An 11,603-nucleotide genomic window follows, 5' to 3' on the forward strand; every position below is an offset into this window, starting at 1 on the left:
ATTTTAGATTTAACTAATTAGTGAGAGAGCACGTTAATATAAAGTCATAGTATGATTCAACAGAGCGAGAGTTTGAGAAAAGACTTTTAATCAATAGTGTCTACTGAAAAGACTTATTTTAAAACTAAGAAACCAACGAAGACTTGATTCCCTAATTACGACGAACTACATACCGATATCCGCGTTATTTGATATTTAATCTAGATCCGATTTTAGTTTTACTTTTCCCCCTAACCATCAAAGTATCATCCGCCTTAGCTTTACGAAGTAACCTTAGAAAAACGGTATATCGATTCATTAAGTCCCTGTGGGATCGATATCTTTTAAAACTACGCGATTAGACTGTGCACTTGCAGTCAATACCCCAATCGACTCATAAAGTCGCGATCAAGTTTTTGGCGCCGTTGCCGGGGATTTTTATTTAGTTGATATCGTAACTCTTCTGTTACGCTGTAGAGACTAAGGCAATTTTTATTTTTCCCTTCTTTTTCGTTGATTTGTATGCCACACACTCGCTCACAAGGCGATCCGTACTACTTACGAATCAACGACGTTGAATGATATCTCCGAGTCTTACGACGAATTTGGGAGTATCGTGCTGCAAACAATCTTCCTCCAATCGAAATTCCTGATCTCAAAAATCTTCTTCCTTCGCCGATACCCGAGATGGCAGAACCAGCTCGTGCTCTTCGAGATTACGCTACTCCATCGCAAGATGAGCCGCATTCGAGTATTGCTCCACCGGCAATCGAAGCAAACAACTTCGAACTTAAACCTTCGCTGTTGCAGGCAGTGCAACAGAACCAATTTTCTGGAAATCCTACCGAGGATCCAAACCTTCATTTATCCGTATTTGTCCAATACGCTGATACTGTTAAAGCTAATGGTGTCACTTCAGAGGCAATTCGACTTCGTCTCTTTCCTTTCTCGTTAAGAGATAAAGCTAGAAGATGGCTTCAGTCTCTTCCTTCCAACTCAGTCACCACATGGAATGAGTTGAAGAAAGTCTTTCTTGCCCGATATTTTCCTCCAAGCAAAACAGCTATGTTAAGAGCCCAGATAAATGGATTTAAGCAGAAAGATAACGAGTCTCTTTTCGAAGCATGGGAAAGATACAAAGACATGATGAGACTTTGTCCACACCATGGTTTAGAGGACTGGTTAGTAATTCATACCTTCTATAATGGTCTCTTATACAACACAAGGTTAACGATAGACACCGCCGCAGGTGGTGCGCTTATGGATAAACCTTACACCGATGCTTATCAACTTATCGAGAGCATGGCCCAAAATCATTATCAGTGGGGAAACGACCGAACAATGGTAGAAAAACCTCAAACAAAAGGAGGCATGTACGAGATAAGTAGCCTTGATCATGTTAATGCAAAAGTGGATGCTCTTGCCCAGAAAATTGAAAGTTTAAATGTATCACCTCCAGCCACCGTGGTTGCCATAACTCAAAATTGCGAAGTCTGTGGAATTCAAGGTCACACCCCTACAGATTGTCAACTCCTAACAGGAATCCAAGCAGAGCAAGTGAACTATGTTCAAGGAAATCCCTACTCGCATACCTATAACTCAAACTGGAAGAACCATCCTAATTTTTCATATAAGAGTAATAATGCTTTATACGCACCAGGTCAAGCTCCCAGTCAAGCTCCAGCTATACCTCCTGGATATCAAAAGCCGACCCCATCTACACCTAACAATAACGTTCCTAGGAAATCCAAATTGGAAATCATGATGGAGAACTTCATAACTTCTCAACAGCAAACCAATAAAGAGTTCTTAAACCAGAATATACACACTAGCGAACAGATTAAACAACTAGCAAGTAAAGTAGATGCCCTGGCTACCCATAACAAAACGCTGGAAACACAAATCTCACAAGTAGCTCAATAACAAGCGCCTACTGCTTCCCCAACTGGTACATTTCCTGGACAACCCCAACCTAACCCGAAAGGCCACGCTCATGCAATTATATTAAGAAGTGGAACAGAGGTAGAAGGATCGTCTGACCCAAGGATTGAGAACCAAAACTCTAAAAAGTCAACTGAGGAAGAAAGTAAACCTAAGGAAAAGGAAAAGTGTAATAAGGAAACCGTAGAAAAGAAAGAACCTTATGTACCTCCACCGCCTTACGAACCACCTATCCCTTACCCTCAAAGGCTTATTAAATCCAAAGACGTGGGCCAATTTAAAAAATTTGTTGACCTACTGAAACAATTAAACGTCACAATTCCTTTTACAGAAGCTATTACACATATGCCCTCATATGCTAAGTTTTTAAAAGAAATCTTATCTAATAAAAGGAAACTTGAGGATAGCGAAACCGTTACACTCACTGCTGAGTGCAGCGCGATAATCCAAAATATGCCTCCTAAACTTAAAGATCCTGGTAGTTTCTCTATACCCTGTCATATAGGAAAATTTGTCATAGACAAAGCTCTATGCGATTTAGGAGCCGGTATCAATGTTATGCCCTTATCCATATGCAAGAAACTGGAAATGGGAGAATTAAGACCAACTAAAATGTCTGTGCAATTAGCAGATCGTTCTGTTAGATATCCCGTAGGAATTCTTGAAAACGTTCTCGTGCGCATAGGTCAATTCTACATTCCCACCGATTTTATAATTATGGACATAAGAGAAGATGAAGTTACCCCCATTATATTGGGAAGACCATTCTTAGCAACCGCCGGTGCCATCATAGACGTAAAACGAGGACGACTCACTTTCGAAGTAGGAGAAGAGAAAATTGAGTTCATTCTTTCCAAATTTTTGAAAGCCCCTGCAATAGATGGCACATGTTACTTCATGGATATCATCGATGAATGCATAAAAGAAACAGAATTAGAAAATGACGAATCGTCTGACTATCGTGTAGAAGACAGACTGAACCAATGTTTAGCAATAACATCGGATCCTACGCAATGCCTCAAGAAACCAACCCTCGACCTGAAAACACTTCCAAAAAATCTGAGATATGAATTCCTAGATTCAGAACTTGAACGACCAGTGATAGTAAATGCAGACCTAGGAAAACTCGAAATCGAAAAACTCCTACATATCTTAAGAAAATATCCAACCGCACTAGGATACAACATCACCGATCTTAAAGGGATAAGTCCTTCTATTTGTATGCACCACATCATGCTAGAAGAAGACTGTAAAACTTCTAGGGAACATCAGAGGAGACTAAACCCGATCCTGAGTGAGGTAGTGAAGAAGGAAGTAATGAAGTTATTAGAGGCAGGTATTATATATCCTATATCCGATAGCAAATGGGTTAGCCCTGTACACGTAGTACCAAAGAAAGGGGGTATAACCGTGATCGAAAATGAAAAAGGAGAAACTATAACCAAACGAATCGAATCGGGATGGAGAATGTGCATTGACTATAGGAAGCTAAACAAAGCAACCCGAAAAGATCATTTTCCTTTACCATTCATAGACCAGATGTTAGAACGATTAGCCAAGCATTCTCATTTCTGCTATCTAGACGGTTACTCAGGCTTCTTTCAAATACCAATTCATCCTGATGACCAAGAAAAGACAACGTTCACATGTCCCTTTGGTACCTTCGCTTATCGACAAATGCCATTTGGCTTGTGCAATGCTCCTGCAACCTTCCAAAGGTGCATGATGGCAATATTCGCCGATTTTCTCAAAAACATCATGGAAGTCTTTATGGATGACTTCTCCGTATGCGGACAAAGTTTCGAAGAATGTCTTGAAAACCTAGAAAGAGTTCTAGAACAATGTGTAAAAGTAAACCTAGTACTTAATTGGGAAAAATGTCACTTTATGGTAAAAGAAGGAATTGTTTTAGGATACATCATATCAAATAGAAGAATTGAAGTAGACAAAGCCAAAATAGAAGTAATCGAAAACCTTCAACCTCCGAAAACTGTGAGAGAAGTACGAAGCTTCCTAGGACATGCCGGTTTCTACCGACGATTCATTAAAGATTTCTCTAAAATAACTAAACCTTTAACCGGATTATTAATGAAAGACGCTGAATTCATCTTCGACAATAAGTGTTTAGAAGCATTTCAAACACTTAAACAAGCATTGATCTCCGCACCCATAATGCAGACTCCGGATTGGAATGAACCATTCGAAATAATGTGTGACGCAAGTGACTACGCCGTAGGCGCTATTTTAGGACAACAAAAGGATAAAAAACTTCACGTCATATATTATGCAAGTAGAACCCTAGATGAAGCGCAAATGAATTACGCCACGACCGAGAAAGAACTTTTAGCAGTAGTATTTGCACTAGATAAATTTCGTTCTTACTTGGTCGGAGCTAAAATAATCGTTTACACTGACCACGCTGCCATTAAGTACCTCTTAACAAAAAAAGACGCTAAACCTAGACTCCTAAGGTGGATCTTGTTGTTACAAGAATTTGATTTGGAAATCAAAGATAAAAAAGGAACTGAAAACGTAGTAGCAGATCACCTCTCTAGACTTGAAAACTTGGAACCGGAAAGAACATCGATCAACGATGACTTCTCGTACGATAAACTTATAGCTAATTTGGAAGAAAATAGAGCTGATGAACAGGTAGAGACCACCTTGGCTATATGCGTTACACCATGGTACGCTGATTTTGTCAATTATTTAGCCGCCGGAGTAGTTCCACTTGATTTATCCTACCAACAAAAGAAACGATTCTTCCATGACATAAAACATTATTACTGGGACGACCCTTTACTTTTCAAAAGAGGCCCCGATGGTGTTTTCCGTCGTTGTATACCTGAAGAAGAAATAGAAAGTATAATCCAACATTGTCATTCCGCTCCTTATGGTGGACACGCAAGTACATCCAAGACCTGCTCTAAAATCCTACAAGTCGGTCTTTATTGGCCAAACATATGGAAGGATGTGCATGCCGCTGTCAAGAAATGCGATAGGTGTCAACGCACAGGAAACATATCTAGACGTGACGAGATGCCACAAAAAGGCATTTTGGAAGTAGAAATTTTCGACGTGTGGGGAATAGATTTCATGGGACTTTTCCCACCTTCTTTCGGTAACAAGTACATACTCGTAGCGGTTGACTACGTATCAAAATGGATCGAAGCTATAGCTTCTCCAACAAACGACACACGAGTAGTAATTAGACTCTTTAAGAATATAATCTTTCCAAGATTTGGTGTCCCAAGAATAGTCGTCAGTGATGGTGGATCGCATTTCATATCTAAGATACTCGAAAAATTATTGTTTAAGTATGGTGTAAAACATCGAGTAGCAACACCTTACCATCCTCAAACTAGTGGACAAGTGGAAGTATCTAATAGAGAAATCAAACAAATATTGGAAAAAACGGTCACTACATCGAGGAAAGACTGGTCATCAAAATTACCCGAAGCTTTATGGGCATATCGAACCGCTTACAAAACTCCCATAGGAACAACCCCATTTAGGCTTATTTATGGTAAATCTTGCCACCTCCCAGTAGAGTTAGAACATAAGGCCTATTGGGCTATTAAAAATTTAAATTTAAACTATAAGGCCTCCGGTGAAAAGCGAATTCTTGATATAAACGAATTAGAGGAACTTAAACAAGACGCATACGAAAATGCCAGAATCTACAAGGAAAGAACAAAAAAATGACATGATAAACGCATATCAAGGAAAACCTTCAAACAAGGCGATGTAGTCCTATTGTTTAACTCTAGACTTAAGTTATTCCCAGGAAAACTACGCTCTAGATGGTCAGGCCCTTTCCAAGTCACTAATGTATTTCCTAGTGGGGCTGTGGAAATTAAGGGAAAATCTATGGAAGCATTTATCGTAAACGGGAAGCGTCTGAAACATTATCACTATGATGAAAACAATGAAGACTCGCGAGTCCTGCACTTAGACGTATTGTCTCCTAAATTTATAGATTAACATTTAATAGTTTTATGTCGAGCTTGCGACATTAAACAAAGCGCTTCGTGGGAGACAACCCACAAATTTTTACTATTTTTTCCTTGATTATTCGTTTGATTTTATTCAGTATTCATTTATTTTATTTTATTTTATCAAACTTTTCTTCTTTTCTCCTTTCGGCATCTGGCCAAATCCTGACTAAATCCTTGTTTTCTTTTCTTTAGTTAACACTAACCTGATGGGACATATTGATCGTATGGGCATCAAATTCCGAGGGAGAGCTCAGAGACAAAAATTTGAAGAACTAGCGAATAGAGAGATGCACCCAAGTTTTTATGCTGATGATTGGGCAATGACTGTCCTTGGACTAAGAGAGAGTGTCCTGTATCTGCTGAGTCAAATAGGGTGGGAAACCACTCCTATTCGAAGACAATTTGTCACTTACCGGAGGCTAACTCTAGAATTCCTTAGCTCCCTGATGTATCTACCAAACCATGGAAAAGGAATAAACCGAGGTTTCATTCAGTTCAGGATGTTCAACATGGAATATCAGTATAACATTCAAGAATTTACTAACCTTTTAGGGTTCCCTACTTCTTTTGATACATTCACCATGAGCCAAGAAGACCTTTTTGAATATAGAGAGCTTGAGCATTTTTGGGGAAGTTTGACGGGTAATGACGACCCTGAGGAACATGAGTTTCTTTCTGGAAACATACATAACCCAGCTTTTTGTTATTTCCACAAGATCCTAGCACACACTATTTTTGGGAAGAAATCAAACATTACCACAGTATCACGTGATGAACTCTTCATAATATTTTTTGCTTCCCAGAACCGTCTAGTGAATGGTGCCACCTATATGTTGGCAAGTTTTGACCGCCTTATTCAAGTTGACCGTGCACCGATTCAAATAGGAGGATTGATAACCATGATATCTAATGCTATTGGATTGCGCCAACCCATGCTTGACTTGAACCCTTTTTGTGGCATTGAGCCTATGAATATACCTTTCCTCTTCAACACTATGTTTATAGGAAACCTTGGGCCTGAAGAGTTTGAACTAATAATTAACAACCAAGTTCTTTACCTATTCACCATGCCTAGTCCGATGACTAGTGTCCATAACCGAAATAATTGGCTCTACAACCTGAATGGAATACCTTCTCCTGTTAGATCTGTTGAATCCATCCAAGATTATGAGATTTGTGACGACCAGATTCCTTATGCTAAGTCTGATCCACAGACACCAACTGGTTACCATGATGTTGCCTCTCCACCTCATCCTATCCCGCCCGCAGAATCGGCAATACCTGATCTTAGACATCATATGCCCGGAACTGATTATAACACCGCCATTCAAGCTTTGATGTCAGAACAAGATGCCATTAGAGAAAAGTTAACTAATATGGGACATGAATTCATGGAATACATGGGTAGAATGACAAATCAATTTCACGAGTTGCTAAACTGTGTCAATTCCTTTGCTCCTCCGGGCAGAAATCCTACAAGTGGCTAGAAGTTTTTAGTTAATTAGATTTAGTTTTAGGTAATTTATAGTTTCGTTTAGCATTACTTTTAATCTTAGTATTTGTTTTTCGCATGTTTTCTTTTATCTTCAAATGTTACATTATGTTTATTTTATGAAGCTATTGCATTATTGGTTAAATTAAATTTTAATTTGTTTTATGCACTGTCTATAATTACCAGTAATGATATTCACTATATGCTACTACTTACATAGCCTATTAGAGAAAAATATATATATATATATATATATATATATATATATATATATATATACCCTATGGTGTGTAGTAGAGTAGCATACATGGCAATTTAAAAATATAACAATAGCAAATATAATAAACAAAACAAAAAAAAAAATTAATAAAAACAATTTATGAAGCACCCACGTAAGCAGTCACGTTGCAAGCTAACCGGTGTGACGAGCGTCACACAAGCCATCACAGTCGCCACACAAGTGCACATGACGCCCGTAACCCCTTCTGTCATGAGCGTGACAGCTTCAGAACAGGTGAACGTTGGTGACCGTTGGGGACATGACCGTTACCCCCCCCCCCCCACCTTTTTATTTTCCCCATTCATTCACCTCTTTACTCCATCCCACTCACATTCATCCACATTTTTTTTTCTCTCACCCACTCCTCTTCCCAATTCCAAAACTTTTCCTATAAATACCTACAATCCATTTCTTCCTACACCACATCATTCCAACAAACCATTATATACAAATACATTTTCATCCCCTTTCCTTCTTTCAACCTACCTATAAACTATGGCAGAGAACCAACAATTCGGAAATATTATCTTTCGATCTGAAGATGATAACTATCAACGGGAGCAGTTCGATCGGTTCCAACAACGAGGTGTCGTATCTACCAGGTATCCTGATTTAAATTGCTTACAAGAATTAGGATTACTTCAAGGTGTGCAATGGATGCTTCGGCTTTCTGATTTAACTTTTCTTTGCACACGAAATCACTCTACATACCCATCACTCACCTTAGAATTTTTAAGTTCTTATTCATACACCACTCCAACCGGTGAAGACGAGTACTTAACCGGTACCGCAACTTTCCGCATGTTCAACACCGAGTACTCACTATTCCAGGATCAGCTGAGTGCCATGCTACACTTCCCTATAGGAGACCAGGTCCACCCAAGAATCCCTCCGAACTCACAGTGGCACATAAATGCATTCGACCTCTTTGGAAAAATATCCGGTGTGGAAACCACTAATTGGGATGCACTACTTGCTTCGCACATACATAACCCCACCATCCGGTATTTTATCCGTATCCTGCAAAACACCATTTTTGGAAGACCGAACAACAACAAAGTCAACGCGAAGGAATTATTCTTCCTCCATTGCATCTTTGAAATGGATACAAAGGTAAACGCCGCCTCTTTCTTATTTCACCATATCCGTACCCTATGTGCTCGAGGCCGTCAACCTTTTGTGATTGGAGGATTAATAACCACCATAGCAATTGGTTTGAATCTAGGGGACCGACTTCAAAATTTACAATCTCTGCCACCCCTATTTATGGATATAAGCTATTGTCGCTCCAGCCGCTTAATCAAAAATAGGGTAGGCGGAAGGTATTATCTTATGGTGAATAACCAAGAAGTCCCAAGCGTTGTTTTGCCCAACATTGCCCTCACAGATGTCACCAACCCCAACCGATTCATCTACAATCTGAATGCTCCCGAACCTACCCAGCCTACACAAGCAAACCCGCCCCCGGACGAGTTTGAGGAAATGGAGCAAGGTGATCAAGGTCCTGAACAACAGTCAGCCCCGCTTAATCCTTCCGATAATGTGGCTGGTCCATCCTCCCGACGCCGTCGAAGAAGAAGGCCCGCAACAAACGATGACATCATGGATGCTATTGATGCCATGCAGGCGTAGAATAAGGAAGTGATGCAACTGATGCGCCAGATGCAACAACAACAGGAAGCAATGAATGCATTAACCGATCAGCGGTTCACTGACTTGCTCAACAGGTTTGATGACTTGGAAGTACGTCAACGATCACCGGGTCCGAGAACAAGAGGACGCAGGCATAATTGAGCGTTTTATTTATTTTTTCCTTTCTTTCATTTCGCTTTTCTCTAAAACATTGGGGACAATGTTTCATTTAAGTGTAGGGGGGAAAACTTTGTTTCAGTTATGATTGTTTCTCTTTCAACATTCCTCTTTCAAGTATGTTATTTCCCTTTCATTGTTATTTCCCTATTAAAAAAAATTTTAAAAAAATAAATAATAAAAATAAAATATATATATATATATATATATATATATATATATATATATATATATATATATATATATATATATATATATATATAATATAATATATTTATTTTAAGTCGAGTCCCTAGTGTGAAAATTTTTATTATCTATCCCCCTCAATTTTCTTGAGCCATAACAAAAATTCAACACACTCAATAAGTATAAAGGTTGCTTATTTTATCAAACTTGAGTAAAATTAAGACAAAATTATTACCGCCCCAACGCTCTAAAAACCTCAACATGTTAGATCAGGAAAAGTACCTATTATACCAATCTCTTGAACTTTTAGTTTTATAGTAACCCCGAGTAGTTTATACGAGAAGTCGACACCATCTTAATAGCAAACTACGTGGAGAGCCGATGAATATAAGTGAATGATTCCCAAAATAATATATTAAAAATCAGGAAATGCACTAATTAAGTTAGGTGATCCTTACCCGATCATTTAATCCAAAGGTTGCGGACCCTACAAAAAAAACATAGTATGAACGATCCATTGTGAGTTGGTTCAGCGGTTTCTGGTGCTGAACTTGGTAGGGCGGACTACGGTCCGATCCCCCGCAATTTGCAATGGACTAAATAACGAAGTTATCCAACTTATGTACCAGAACTTCCAGCTAAAAAGGGGATCAGAATCACTAACCGGTTACTCCACTATGTGCGCGAAAAGATAAAGGGCTTAATGTGATTTTGCTAGAACGAAAACGGGTGAAATAAGAGTAAAAGAACTAGGCTAGCTATAATAGCATGACTCGAACTGGTTTGCATAAGGTGGGGTTATCTAGTGTTGTTACAGTAATTTGTGATGTTAAGATTAAGCTCAGGTTATTTCTAAACGAGATTTACTTGTAACCTACTACGAATTGATGTGTGTTTGGAAATTTCATTTGGCTAATATTTTAAACCGATTTCTACATTATATCTTGCTTGAGGACAAGAAAAAGTCTAAGTGTGGGGGAGTTTGATAACATGAAATAATATCACATTTTTGGACTTGACTTGATTAAATTATAGTGTTATTTGATTCGATTTATTTTATATTATTCGATATTACTTGGTATTCTATTATTATTTATTTCAGGTAACATAAACTAAAGCATGTGTGAAAAGGAAAGAAAAGGGGGTGCAAAAAGAGGATTCTCTAGGAAAAGCATTCCACTAAAGCCCAGTCCGCAACTACAAAGGAGAAGCACTGTGATGCTGTGACGACCGCCACACAAGGTGTGACGAGCGTCACGCCCCTCTGCTTAGTGTTACGAGCGTAACACATGGTGTGACGGACGTCACACCCCCACTCCTATTCTTCTTCCTTTGACTTTGACGCGCGTAACAGAAGCATTCATTCCCTATTTCTCCGCTTGACTCGTTGACACGCTAGAAAACCTACTGAAGAGACTTTGGAAGAAATTGTTACTTTATGGATGAATATAAATAGACCCAATTATGGAACCCTGAGGGTCTTCTCTCTTCGGTGTTTCTCCTCTCTTTTTTCGCCGTACAAGATTTTACAGCAATATATTTTCCAGCATTCTACTTTCTTAGCATTTTTTATTTCCTTTTCTTTTCTAGTTAATTTCCAAGGCATCGAATTTATTTTCTTTCACACTAGTTTCTACACCGGAAACTATTGTGTAGTTTTTACTGGATCTAACCATACGTTAGGTCATAGTATTTTATTCCTTCGTTTTTATTTTACTGCCTGATCGAAGATTGTGAAGAACAAATCCAACCGGTTTGTGGTGGAGTGTTCAAGCATCGAAGTTAGGGAACAACCAAGATTTCTATTAATTTTACAGGTTCATTTATTTATTTTTTTAATTTATATATGCTATGTACTGCTGTTTATGTATATTGTTTGTCTGATATGGCTGTATTTAAGCATAATTATTGTTTAGGC

At 38.7% G+C, this 11,603-nt stretch overlaps 1 non-coding gene across 1 annotated transcript; it reads right to left on the minus strand.

Moving 5' to 3' along the window:
- Nucleotides 1-1,044: 1,044 nt before the first annotated feature.
- LOC127124110 (small nucleolar RNA R71) lies at nucleotides 1,045-1,151 on the minus strand. Its single transcript, XR_007803747.1, has one exon. It is a non-coding gene; the product is annotated as a small nucleolar RNA R71 (small nucleolar RNA).
- Between the last annotated feature and the right edge of the window lie 10,452 nt (nucleotides 1,152-11,603).

This window comes from Lathyrus oleraceus, chromosome 2, assembly GCF_024323335.1.
Source record: "Lathyrus oleraceus cultivar Zhongwan6 chromosome 2, CAAS_Psat_ZW6_1.0, whole genome shotgun sequence".
NCBI classification, from domain to species: Eukaryota; Viridiplantae; Streptophyta; class Magnoliopsida; order Fabales; family Fabaceae; genus Lathyrus; species Lathyrus oleraceus.